General features: G+C 38.3%; 1 protein-coding gene across 1 annotated transcript in view; it reads left to right on the forward strand.

Moving 5' to 3' along the window:
• The window catches only part of ntrk2a (neurotrophic tyrosine kinase, receptor, type 2a), a 185,350-nt gene that overhangs the window by 19,774 nt on the left and 150,576 nt on the right, over positions 1–15,000 (forward strand). The window lies entirely within an intron of this gene.

Here is a 15,000-nt window from a genome sequence, read left to right on the forward strand (position 1 = left end):
ACGTTCAAAAAGTAATATCTGACCAAACTTGCAGTACTGACGAAATTACAAAAAGGAGGATTTGTCCATTAAAAATCATGTACTTCTTACTGTATTAATACATTTACAAGAAATAATAACTTTTTTTGTTTTTAGAGCAGGATCACTAAAGTGTAGTCATGGATCGTGAAAAATGTCCTACGATGTAACACTTGTTTTTATTTTATTTTTAAAATGAAATCACTCGGCACATTCATATTTTATCATTTTTCTGCTTTTCTAAAGATGTTTGCACGTAGGTTTTATTCGACAGGAAAGACAGTGTGAAGTGGGGGATGAGAGAAGGGCAGACATGCAGTAAATTCGGTGATGTGACACGTCAATACACTGTACGTTCTATACATCGTACGTTATATACACTATGTTCTATACACTGTATGTTCTATACATTGTAGGTTATATACACTATGTTCTATACACTGTATGTTCTATACACTGTACGTTCTATACACTGTACGTTCTATACATTGTAGGTTATATACACTATGTTCTATACACTGTATGTTCTATACACTGTACGTTCTATACATTGTAGGTTATATACACTATGTTCTATACACTGTATGTTCTATACACTGTACGTTCTATACACTGTACGTTCTATACACTGTACGTTCTATACATCGTACGTTCTATACACTGTACGTTCTATACATTGTACGTTCTATACACTGTACGTTCTATACACTGTACGTTCTATACATCGATTTCAGCTCAAATGAAGGATTTCGATGTGGTTTGGTCATATTTGATACTGAGACGTCCTGATCTTTTGCTCTCGACTGCAGAGGGATTGATTCTTTTGTGGTTTTACATGTGTTTTACATGTGTTTTACATGTGTTTTACATGTGTTTTACATGTGTTTTTACATGTGTTTTTACATGTGTTTTTACATGTGTTGTTACATGTGTTTTTACATGTGTTGTTACATGTGTTTTACATGTGTTTTACATGTGTTTTACATGTGTTTTACATGTGTTTTTACATGTGTTTTTACATGTGTTGTTACATGTGTTTTACATGTGTTTTTGTTTTTACATGTGTTGTTACATGTGTTGTTACATGTGGTTTACATGTGTTTTTAGTTTTTACATGTGTTTTACATGTGTTTTTACATGTGTTTTTACATGTGTTGTTACATGTGTTTTACATGTGTTTTTGTTTACATGTGTTTTTACATGTGTTATTACATGTGTTTTACATGTGTTTTTGTTTACATGTGTTTTTACATGTGTTTTTACATGTGTTTTAACATGTCTTTTTACATGTCTTTTTACATGTGTTTTACATGTGTTTTTGTTTTTACATGTGTTGTTACATGTGCTGTTACATGTGTTTTTACATGTGTTTTACATGTGTTTTACATGTGTTTTTACATGTGTTTTACATGTGTTTTTACATGTGTTTGTACATGTGTTTTTACATGTGTTTTACATGTGTTTTACATGTGTTTTTACATGTGTTTTACATGTGTTTTTACATGTGTTTTTACATGTGTTTAGGTGAGAGACGGTATGAAGATGATGTGCAGATGTTAAGGTTCATTCTAAGGTATTTTTTGGGTTGAAAGAGGACGAGAAAGAAAAGAAACACAGGCTTTTCTCAGCAGCGTTTTCTGCTTTTTCCAGATAAAACAACTTTTATCTGTGAGGTATTTGGAATTGGGGATTTATTTTGGCAACATGCACAAAAATCACGCCGTCAAGAACCGTTTAAGAGTATTTCATCCGCTGGTTTTGACTAGATCTGCAAGTTGTGTTTAAAAATCAGACAAGACTAAAATGAGGAACTGCTAATTTAACACAAGAATCTGACATTTCTCTGAGTTGAAATGAAGCTGCATAAACGCGTCCCTCTGGATAAAGACTTCCTCTGAACTGAACCTGGACTAAAGCGATAACGTTTCATTTCCTGTTTCCAGATGTGCACTTATCCCAGTTTCAGGCTCAATTCGACTTCGTGCCAGTGTTGTTTTTGGAAACGGTTCATATCTAACAATAAAAAATAAAAAAAAGCACATTTAAGCTGGAGAAACAGTTGCATATTGAACAAACAACAGGGAGCAACTCTGTACATTCACAGTTACGGACACGTTTGAGACCGGTTTGACCAAACAAACGATCATATTACGGATTTAAACCTACGTACGGACGCTTGGAAAGTCGAGCATCCTATTATTTGTATTTTTTGTACTTCTAGCAATATTCTATAAAGACGTCATTTGCAGTTAAGACCTTTAAATTGTCTTTTTTGTTGTTGTATCCGTTGCCACAAGTAACACAATGAAACAACAGATCATTTATAAAGCATGGGATCCATTTAAAACTGTATTTGTGACCGTAACCGGGCTTACGGGGGTCGGACAAAACGTCGGGCGGGGTCTCCAAAATGTCCGCCTGGGTGAATACGCTCTCGAGCATCGTTTGCACATCGCAACCACGCCGCGCTAAAACTGGAACTACACCAGGACTATAAAAGTACACGCACAAGGGTCGGGCGATGTTGACAACAGTGACTCGCTCGATTTTTGACCCATTTTTTAAGGAATGTGTTCAAACGTGGCTGTAAACGTGTCGCTCGAAGCTAAAGTATCGCACAAAATGGGAATAGACCGTAAAAGGAACGGCGCACGTTCCGAAATATCACGTTGAATCCTTGTTTAGAAAGTTCCTGTTGTTTTCCTTCTCAGAGTTCCAGAGTTCCAGTGTCAAAAACAATTACCAGAATATTAGTTCTTATTGAGTAGCGACGCAATCAAGTCATAAAATCAAGGAAAGTGCTCAAATCAGCCAAACTACGGGTCTCGTATTGTCTCGTGGACATTAGCGCACGTGTTAAAGGAGGTGTGTACAGGGGCCCGACCTTGGCACGCCGCAGCGTCCACCGGGGGCAGCGTCTTTAGGGGCTCTGGAGACGTGTGAAAGGAGGTGTGTACAGGGGCCCGACCTCGGCACCCCGCAGCGTCCACCGGGAGCAGCAGCGTCTATTTGTAGAGGTGTGAAACGTTGACCCGACCCCAGACACGCCCGGTTACGATGTGTGAGGCGGCTGTCGTCTGCAGAGACTCTTAAAGCGACGCGCACTATTTTTTTTCTTCATTTCCTCTCCTTTGTGTGGTTACCATGGAAACAGTGATGCGCCGGTCTGACACTGACAAAGGAAAAGAGAACAGAAATGTGAAAGAGGATTATGAGGCTGTGGTTTCAGAAGGAGTTTGCCTTCAGTTCATACAATTTTAATCGAATCGAGAACCAATTATTTAAAACGGTCAGTTAAAATGGGACTCGTTTGTGTTTTTAAACAGTAATTAATTCAAAAGTTTGTCTTTTTAAGCGTCATGAAATTACGTTTTTTTGAAAATATAATTACTTTGCTATTTCGCCCAGCCCTTAATTTATATGAAAATCTCTAGTGGGTCTGGATTTTAACTTGATTTTGATACTGCATTTAATAATAATAATAAATATAGCCGCAAGCGGCGATGATCGGCCCTTGCCACGCCGCAGCCACGCCGCCGCCGCAAGAGGAGTGGGCGCTAACGCTTTTATTACACCTACTACTGAATCCATGACGCTGTCGCGTCTTCTCCCCTTTGCTTTACATATGAAGGGAAAAGATTACTGCTCAGCCGCACAAAGTCCGTGACTCTTAGAATAAAAAAAAGATAACTTTTGATGGTCCACCCCTGAAGATCAGTCTCACTAAATGTCAGGTTAATAGGACTAACGCCCTGGGGGGAGTTCGTAAAAGTGTCAGCATGTTCAAATTTCAGAGATCTGGCGATTTCCCCATTGGAATAACATGGGAGGTTTCTGTCATCGCTATGGCTACGCCGTAACAAATATGACATGGATCTCATTGACTTATTTGATCGGGATGCCAAAATGGAATTTTGTGCCAAATTTCGTAGATTCATATAAAATGTTATGTCACTCTGTAGGGGGCGCTGTCGCGCCAAATTAATTATTTCACTTGAAATAGGTTTAGGGCAAAGAGTTTAACAACTGATTCAAATTTGACGCAATTCGTACTTTATCTGCTCAAACGGCAGCAAATGATGGACTCGGATGTACTTGTATTGCACATTGGTCAGAGCGAACACACACAATACATTTCATGGCTTCTGGCACCAGGATGTTCAGCCTCGTCGCGTGTGGCAAAAGTCAAACACATGGATTTTGTCGTTAGCGTCGACGCCGGGTAAATATCCATCGCGCCCGCAAACTGTACATCTCTGCAGTTAAATCCACACTTTTTCTTCCGCTATTGAATATTTAATGGCTTTATCTATTTCGGACTCGTTCTGTTCATACACGGCTCACATTACTGCTCAGAACCCATGACCTCCTGTGCAATAAGTTACTGCATGAATGCGTCTGAATACTGCGAATACTGAGTCTGAATACTGCATGAATGCGTCTGAATACTGCGAATACTGAGTCTGAATACTGCGAATACTGAGTCTGAATACTGCATGAATGCGTCTGAATACTGCGAATACTGAGTCTGAATACTGCGAATACTAAGTCTGAATACTGCATGAATGCGTCTGAATACTGCGAATACTGAGTCTGAATACTGCATGAATGCGTCTGAATACTGCGAATACTGAGTCTGAATACTGCGAATACTGAGTCTGAATACTGCATGAATGCGTCTGAATACTGCGAATACTGAGTCTGAATACTGCACGAATGCGTCTGAATACTGCGAATACTAAGTCTGAATACTGCATGAATGCGTCTGAATACTGCGGATACTGAGTCTGAATACTGCATGAATGCGTCTGAATACTGCGAATACTGCGAATACTGAGTCTGAATACTGCATGAATGCGTCTGAATACTGCGAATACTAAGTCTGAATACTGCATGAATACGTCTGAATACTGCGAATACTAAGTCTGAATACTGCATGAATACGTCTGAATACTGCGAATACTAAGTCTGAATACTGCATGAATACGTCTGAATACTGCGAATACTAAATCTGAATACTGCATGAATACGTCTGAATACTGCGAATACTAAGTCTGAATACTGCATGAATACGTCTGAATACTGCGAATACTAAGTCTGAATACTGCATGAATGCGTCTGAATACTGCGGATACTGAGTCTGAATACTGCATGAATGCGTCTGAATACTGCGAATACTGCGAATACTGAGTCTGAATACTGCATGAATGCGTCTGAATACTGCGAATACTAAGTCTGAATACTGCATGAATACGTCTGAATACTGCGAATACTAAGTCTGAATACTGCATGAATACGTCTGAATACTGCGAATACTAAGTCTGAATACTGCATGAATACGTCTGAATACTGCGGATACTGAGTCTGAATACTGCATGAATGCGTCTGAATACTGCGAATACTGCGAATACTGAGTCTGAATACTGCATGAATGCGTCTGAATACTGCGAATACTAAGTCTGAATACTGCATGAATACGTCTGAATACTGCGAATACTAAGTCTGAATACTGCATGAATACGTCTGAATACTGCGAATACTAAGTCTGAATACTGCATGAATACGTCTGAATACTGCGAATACTAAGTCTGAATACTGCATGAATACGTCTGAATACTGCGAATACTAAATCTGAATACTGCATGAATACGTCTGAATACTGCGAATACTAAGTCTGAATACTGCATGAATACGTCTGAATACTGCGAATACTGAGTCTGAATACTGCATGAATACGTCTGAATACTGCGAATACTAAGTCTGAATACTGCATGAATACGTCTGAATACTGCGAATACTAAGTCTGAATACTGCATGAATGCGTCTGAACGTGGACGAGGAGGAGACGAGCTTTGGAAGAAGTCGCGTGACGAAAACGAAAGAGTTTATTTGTAAAAACGGCGAGGTTCAATCAATCAAAGTCAAAATTCGACCGCTTTCATTAACAGTGTGTACACGCAGTAGTGGAAGAAGTACTCACCTTTGTTATTAAGAAACAGGAGTACAAGAGGCCAACATTTAAAAGTGTCGTACAAAAATAATGGTGTAGTACACATACACATAAAAGAATACATTTATTCAACAGATTTTGGAACTCAACGTCTTGAACCTAAAACATTCTAAACTCCGTAAACATTTGAAAACATATTCAATTCAATACTTTATACTTTTAAAGCCAGTTCAAATGTAGTGGAGTAGAAAGTACACATACTTGCTCTCAGATGCAGTAAAAGTAAGATCAATAAACTACTTTCACTTTAGCAGTTTGGTACTCTTTAAATATTATTACAGCAAGATTTGAATATTTGTTTCATCTTTTATTATGTAATTGTGCATTTATTAATTTATCAGTAAATTAAATGAATTCATCGATATTACCAAAGACATTTATTACATATTTAAATAATCTTTTATTGTGTATTTAATGAATCAATAAGTTAAATGACATGAATACATTGATATTGCCAAAGACTTATTACATCAAGATTTAAACATTTATTTTTTCAATATTTTGTAATGTAATTGTGTATTTAATGAATAAGTTACATTAAAACATCTATATTACCAAAGACATTTTTTGGATCAAGATCTGAAGCTAAAGCAATATTTGTGGCCGGTTCAAAGTTTGTGGTCAAAGTTCTCCTTATATACAGTATATAACAGTTATAACAGTTATAACAGTTTATGAATAATGAAAATGAGAAAATAGCTTGAATAATTCCCTTTGCAAACATTTGTGTCCATGATGTAAAACCTGCTAAACCCGTAAGTTAAACCTCTGTCATTCTTGTCAAATGATTGTTTTAGTTCATATTAATCTTCTCTACAAACAAATATGTGCTGCAGGAACTAAATACGGAATTTAAAAAGATGCACTGTGTAACTTTATTAAACACTTTTTGCTTTTTAGTGAAACAAACAAAAACAATTAATAATAATAATATAATAATAATAAATCTAAGCTAAAGACTGTTTTGTTCAGCCTATGACTGAAATACTTTTACCTGTTTTTTAATATTTTAAATACCACTTTAATTTGCTTTTATGTTTTTATTTTATTTTATTTTGACATACACTGTTTTATATTTTTATAATTTGTATTGTGTGTTTTATTTTTTAAATGTGTTTTAACATTGTAAAACACTTTGAATTGCGCTTCGTACGAATTGTGTTTTACAAATACATTTGATTGACTGAATAATTTGAGGAAAATTGTCCAAATTGAACATAGTTAATAATTTATTGGCTGTTGTTTATTTTTTTTCCTGGAGAAACAATTGACATCGGCCATGAAAAACCCCCTGAAATCGCTCTGTATCTAGAGCCGACGGTGCGCGCAGATCACATGGCCTCTTCCTATAGCCGCGGGCGCTACGTTAGCCTGCAGGAAGCTAACAATGTCACTGATAAGTCCTATTGATCCCACCGTCCATTAGCGCGCTATTTCAGGCGTTAGCACACTTACAGCGGGGCCCCTGGAGAGGAGGGCCGGGGACCCCCTGGCAGAGTGACATCAGAGGAGGACGCACCAGGGGCCAAACGATCCGAACAACGGGCCCCGGGGCTGAGCGGGACGGCCAAAACGCTGCCCTTAGCTTAGCGCCAGATTTTGACGACTCATGTCTGTTTCTAAAGCGTTCGCGCGGGCGATTTCAGGTTTATAAATGTGAAAAATAAGTTTAAATTCAGTCGAGTTGTTTGGATGATGTTGGCGTTTGAAACTTTTCTGACTTTATCGCTCCGTGTTTATCACATTTACAGAGATATAAAGAGTCGTTTGTGATGCGATAGCTGCAGCGGGATGAGACTTATCCAGGATGAGTCCGCTCATGATGCTTTTCCATGTTTTTTAGTGCAATAAACACAAGCGAAATGAAAAACGCGGCCGACAACGTCAACAACATTTGTATTTTTTTACAATTATTAAGTACAATTATTATTACTCAAGAAGAAGTACTTGGGGAACTAACCCTGTCTGTTTTGTACTTTAAATTCAATGAATAAACAAAATAAATAAAATAAATAAAATAAATAAAATAAATAAAATAAATAAAATAAATAAAATAAATAAAATAAATAAAATAAATAAAATAAATAAAATAAAATAAAATAAAATAAATAAAATAAATAAAATAAATAAAATAAATAAAATAAATAAAATAAATAAAATAAATAAAAATAAAACAAAATAAATAAAATAAAACAAAATAAATCAATTAAATATGATAAAATATAATAAAATACGTTTCTATGAATAAGCCATTTTAGATGAATATTACGTTTTACAGTGAGCAAAATATAAAATGAACATATACTTAAGTTACAGCTTAATAAAAATGCATGAAAAACAAACAAACACATAATGCCTCCTTTAATACTTCAAATCAGAAAGTTTTGTTACATTAAAAAAATTCCATGAACCTGCGATGCATTTTATCATGATCAATCATATTTCAAAAGTGTAATTTATCTTCATTTATATTTTGAATTGACTAGTTTAGCAGTTCATTGTTCAATATTTTTTCAAATGTTTGTTCAAAATGGGCACTGCAGAAAACTGAATCGTGATGTGAAAAAACGTTGAAATCATAATCACAATTCCCTTCGACAGGACGGTTATTATCTCATTTGACAGCTCCGTATTCACTTTAACAATAAACGTCTCCAAAGGCGTTTATGACAGCGCGTTCGGCTTTATATATTTGGACAACGTTTGACAATAAACTCCATAACAGAGAGATTTATTGCACTTTTCCTCGTGTAATTCCGAGTGCGCTGACAACATTTACTACTTAACATTTATGACATGCTAATCGTAGCTCGTCAGTCCCTCGAGAGTCACTGCACGACGTGGGTTCTTTGCTCTTCAAACGAGGCGGTTCTCGTCTTTTAAGGCTTTTTGTCAACATTTAATCCCTTTTCCAGCAAATCCGTCCTAATGCGATCGGCCAGTTCCTCATTACAGCCTGACCAGAGGTGCGGCCGGCAAATACTTCAAGAAACTTTCACTCTTTCTGCTGCAAGTCGCACCCGGGCCAAAACTATGAAACAAGGTGCGGCTTATAGTCCGGAAAATACGTTAAATGGAAATAGAAAGGTCAAACCTACTGCGGGACATTCTGTTTTGGGCCGTACTGTGGAATAGTATAGACAAAGTTAACGACATTTCCATGGAAACAAGCAGGATGAGGCTCCTCCGGGCCTGGTACGAGTCGGGTTTGTGGAAATACAAGTCCACTCACAATGTTTTTCCATTTTTTCAGTGCTATAAATACAAGTTAAATGAAAAAAAACAACGCGATCGACAACATCAACAACATTTTTATTATTTTTGGGTTAGAAAGCTACATACTGTGGGTTTAAGTACCAAAAATGACAAGAAACAAGAAGAAGCGCAAAGTGGTCCCAGAAGTTACTTAGAAGTATTTGGGGAACTGACCCAATCTAATTTGTGCTTTAAAATCAATGGAAGTTGATTATATGAATATCAACTTCCATTGATATGAATAAAATAAATAAAATAAATAAAATAAATAAAATAAATAAAATAAATAAAATAAATAAAATAAATAAAATAAATAAAATAAATAAAATAAATAAAATAAATAAAAACAAAAACAAAAACAAAAACAAAAATTAAAATTAAAATTAAAATTAAAATTAAAATTAAAATTAAAATTAAAATTAAAATTAAAATTAAAATTAAAATTAAAATCAAAAAGTCGCATCCCGGCCAAAACTATGAAAAAAGGTGCGACTTATAGTTTGGAAAATACGGTAATTCAAAAAACCTTGCGCAAAGCAGACTGAAAAGAGCCGCCCGGTGTTGACTTTTCAGTTTTTTTTCCCATGAACTTATTAATCTCGCTGATGATGGAGCCGCACCATCTGTCCACAGAGTCTGAACTTAAAAGGCAGAAAAGTCCGTTTGTTTTCCGTTTGTTTTTCTTTAGAGCAGACGTTTCCTCACATGATCCGGGCTGCGAGACGACACACCGGCAAAGGGAAATCTGCCTCTGAACAGCCACAGATGAGCGCAATAAGCAAGGTTTTCTGAAAAAGGTGTGCTCCGTGCAAGGGTCCATCACCTGCTCGTCTCCTGAGAAGTTGCACGATCCAGAGCACGGCATTTATTCACTTACAGGTGTTTTTAATGCTACAGAAAAAACACAAATCCTTTCACAGTTTACATGGCAAAGTGAAAATCAGACAACCCAGTAATTAGATATGATTTCTGCGTTTATTGAAATCTGATCATCCGAAACAGCTGCTAACACGTCGTTGATCAGTGGATTTTTAGAGAAACTGTTGAATTTGGAAGATTTTTAAACAAACATATTTTGTAATTTTCGTCTTTGCCACACAAGTTTGCGGTTTTTCTCTCTATTTTTCCTTTGTCTGCATCATTTTCCTGACCAAAACCTGCAAACGTGTGAACGGTCAGAGAGCATTTCAATAGTAGGATTAGTCCAGAAATCAGATAATGATCGGATTTTTGGTGGGCATGTGCTTGAACATAGCGCCCCTCTTCAGATCTGACCTGTAACTTGGCCTGTTGGCGTCGCCTGCTTGTCGCCATGGAGATGTACACTAAACAATTACCATGCTGTGGAACCTTCCAGACAAAGCCATGGAATGTATGCCATTTATTGTGTTGTGTTGAGGACAAAACGAAGGTTGTTTGAGTGATTCTTGTGCTAGTTTAGCTCTTCTCTCAGGCGTCAACGCTTCTGCTTCAAATTGTTCTTTTTTAAGCTTTTAACCACATTATTCTGCATCAAAAACACTCCTGGAGTTGTGTTTAGCTTCATTCACGCTTGTTTCATTAATCCCGTTTCCGAGGTCCTTTGGCTCAGAGCCTCACAAAAACACTCGGTTTAAAATTTCCCAGAATAATGACATCATAGATACAGATATGGAGATTTCCTGTGCGTTTTTTGAAGATAAAATAATTGTTCGGACTTGAGACTCGTTCTGACTCATATTTTTCTGCTGTCAAATCACATTCATTACAACTTCATGCTTTTTTTTAAAATATTTGCATTTCTGGCCAAGCTAGCTTTTCATGATTTCCCCTACGCTAAACACTTCTGCTGCCAGTAGATGGAGTGCTAACAGTGAATCCTGATGATGGAACCCCCCGACTGACTGTGTACTTTTCAATGTATACATAGGTTCAAGCTCTAAAACAAGAGAAGCCAAAGGAAACATACTCTAGTCTAGAACATGTTTAAAAAGCCAACAACAACACGGTCTTACGATCCAATCCAATAATGTCTTCTGCAAAACATAAACCGTAAATCCAATTTCGAGCCTCGACAGAAAAATCCCTTTTGTAGTTTTTTTTTGCACAATTTCTCAGCCGTCTTCTCGTACGTCTTGCTCTCGTCTGCGATTCAGGACGGGACGGATCTGCGTTGTGTCTCCGTCAACGTCTTCCACATGTGTACGACGATGTGCAGGTGCGCGCCGGGGGTCGAGCGCGGGGGTCGAGCGCGGGGGTCGAGCGCGGGGGTCGAGCGTGGGGGTGGGGGTCGAGCGCGGGGGAACACCAGACGGATCCGGCCCCGTCCCGACAATGACACGTTTTCAGATAGGAAAACAGACGAACGGACGCTAACGAGGCTACGATCACCGAGCGTCACGGATGGTTAGCGCACGGCGGCGGCGGCGCACGATGGTCATTTCAGTGGATTCCCGTTAAGCGTGTCACGGGGAGAAGACCGAGATCTACTCTGATTGTGGACAGTCTGTTCTGCGTCTGCTGAGTCACAACAACAGCCTCCACTTTCCCCTAAATGCTTGACTCAACACACCTGAAATTAAAATCGCAGCTGTTTTTAAAGACTTTGGAGTGTAAAAAAAGAGGCAACAAGTGGAAACAAGTCGGATTTTAATTACTGTATTTTCTGGACTAGAAGTCGCACCAGCCCAAAAATACATAATAGAGAAGAAAAGAACATTATATAAGTCGCACTGGAGTATGAAATGTGGTTGCAAGTGTAAAAATAACAAATAATATCACATATAAGTCACTTCGGAGTAAAAGTATTTAAGTATCAAGCAGCGCATAAACTTTAAAATACTCCTCCTCACCTTCAAAGCTCTTCACCACCTTGCCCCCCCTACCTGTCTGACCTCCTCATCCCCCACCGCCCCACCCGAGCTCTCCGCTCCTCCTCCTCTCTCACCCTGGCTGCACCAACATCCCGACTCAAAACTTTTGGCGACAGAGCATTCTCCCGAACAGCACCCCGACTCTGGAACTCCCTCCCCCAACCTGTCCGCCACTCTCCCTCACTCACAACATTCAAATCCCGCCTAAAAACATACCTCTTCACCCAAGCCTATGACCTCCCCTACCCCTAGCCTCCTCTACCCCATTGCCTACTCTTCTACCCCCTGTTACATCCCCATCTTTTTCTCTCTACTTCTTCTGTCTTGTTCATTTTATCTGTATATTAATGTGTTCTGTACGTGTTGTCCCCCCTGTCTGTAAATACCCCCCCTTTTTTTTATTATGTTCAGCGTCTTTGGGTCACTGAAAAGCGCTATATAAATAAAAGTTATTATTATTATTATTAAGTATAAATATAAGTATAAGTCGCACCCCGGCCAAAACTATGAAAAAAACGTATGCGACTTATAGTCCAGAAAATACGGCAGATCTTTTTTGTGCCTTGAAAATGGAGATGTAACAATATCCGATTCTCTTGGTACAACACATTCCCGATATGCATTTCACGGTATGATATTTATTGCAATGTTGTGGAAACACTATTGTAGATATGACACTTTTTCCCCTTAAAATGCCATGACCAGCTGGACACAACTTGTATTTTTCAACATTTCCTCCCAAATTCAACTGATATAAAACGATATACGATCCCACCAACTAAATACTAAGAAGAAAAACACAAGAAACTGTCTAAACGGTGCTGTCGTGTCATGTTTTCTGCACTTTATTTCATTTTTGATTGTGCTTTTATGCCATGTACTGTCCAATGCTGCGTCACATACCGTACGGAGCTTCATTACCTTTCCTCACTCAAATTGTGAGAGCCGTTTGATGACGCATTCAGACAGTTGTACCTCCAGTGTAATGTGTCAATAAAGCTTCACATTTACGGTACAGCCGCTGCACCACCGTCTGCATTATCGAGACGCAATTTCAGCCGTTAAAGCGCGAGCGCGAGCACGAGCAGAAGGCATTTCTATTGAAAAAGGACGTTTTTGCCACGTTTTTGCCACTGGTTTTGGAAAGAGTTTAATCGATCACTTGGCTCCACTTGTTGCTAAAGAAATGAAGGCGAATGAAAACCCCGTCATCGTCGTCGTCATATCTTCGCTGTTAGCTCTCATGTCCCACTTCCGCAAGCCGTTCGAAAAGTCTTTTCATGCTTAGTCCTATGAAAAATCTGAGTAAAGCTTCCAATTGCGCCACGTAGACGAAGATCTTTCAGCTAAAACCGACAAAAGTCATTTATATTTATCTCTCGCTCTAATCGCCGTGATGAACGTGCGTTAGATGCGGTTATGCAAAGGGCGTCATCGCGATTCAGGAGACATTTTCTGCGTTCAGGACGGATAACGTGGAACACGCCTTGTTGACACGGGCTACGTAATATCCGGTTAAGCGTTTTTTGCGTCACTTCTGGGTTTATGTGGTTCTGTCTCCGCTCTAAACTCCGCCCTAGAAATTGAAAGGCAGCGGTCGAGCCCCAGAACCACACCCAGTTTTGTTAAGTCGTCTGTCAAAACGTGTTGGTCCGGCAAGTATTAAATAGTATGAACTGCAAAACACGATAATAATAACTTGTGTCCGTAGAGGAGCTTTTAGTGGAACAGAAAATGTCGTTTCCGTCGTTTCGCTAAAGTAACCGCGACTCTTCATTCGATAGCTTTAAAAAAAATGTTTGAAACTGCTGAACTGCTAAAGAATCGCACGCATCGCAGAACGTGTTTGAGGTCTTTGTCCATCACACTGAAGAATACGGCGCGGAGACACGAAGACGTTTCCTCATTTGCCACGTGTTCTTAGCCATAACTCTGCGGCGAGCGCGATGACGGCGGCGCGACGGCATTAGCATTGAAGAGGCGGCGGCGCGTGAACTTTTTTTGGGGAGCGTCTGGCAGAGATCTGGCGTGTTTCCGGAGCGATAAGTGGGCCGGCGATAAGCGTTCTGCCGACAGACGCTCGGGGAGGGAGCGATAAGGGATCCGCCTGACCGAGTCGCAAGAAAACGCAGCGTTAAATTGGGACAAACTGACAAAAAGTGGGACGGCGAGATTGAGCAAAATGAAATGAAGGCCGAGGTTTGATAGACGAGATGTTATTGGCTTTTTTTCTCGCGTAAGGAGATAAAGATCGAAGCATCTAAACGCACCGAACTTTACGATCTTGTGCTTATGAACAGATTTTGACGGGATTTGCTGAACTCAAATCCGAAGCTTGATTTATTACGGTTTTAAACTCGCAAAAGGAAGGGACATTTTTTTACAGCAATTTTCTACCGCTAAATAAGATTAAAACAAATTGCCTCTAATAAGTCATCAACATTAATCAATACATTTAATCCTGGTTTTGAACTTTTTTTCAGATTTATGTGTCCAAAATGTGAGGATTTTTTTTATTTTTGAATTTTTTTTTAAAACAATTTTTACACAAACTTTATATGAAAAACCGTTATAAAAATCTTGTAATACATTTTTTTTCCTTTTCACATTTATGCAATCAAACAACAGAACCAGTTACGATTTTTGTCTCAAATTAAGTCATTTTGGATCAATATTGCGATTAAAAAAGTTCAAAATATAAAATAACAATCCACTGTTGTCGTAAATCACAATTATCACGCACTTTAGTTCCAAAAACGACATCTGACACTTTATTTGAGCGATTTTCTTATTAAAAACACCACAATTCACTGAAATGATGTGAAATAAGTCAATAAACTATTCAAATAAACAACAGTAAGTTCT

Source organism: Eucyclogobius newberryi, unplaced genomic scaffold, assembly GCF_026437365.1.
Source record: "Eucyclogobius newberryi isolate DKJ021-1_F unplaced genomic scaffold, fEucNew1.0.hap1 SCAF_6, whole genome shotgun sequence".
In the NCBI taxonomy this organism is placed as follows: Eukaryota; Metazoa; Chordata; class Actinopteri; order Gobiiformes; family Gobiidae; genus Eucyclogobius; species Eucyclogobius newberryi.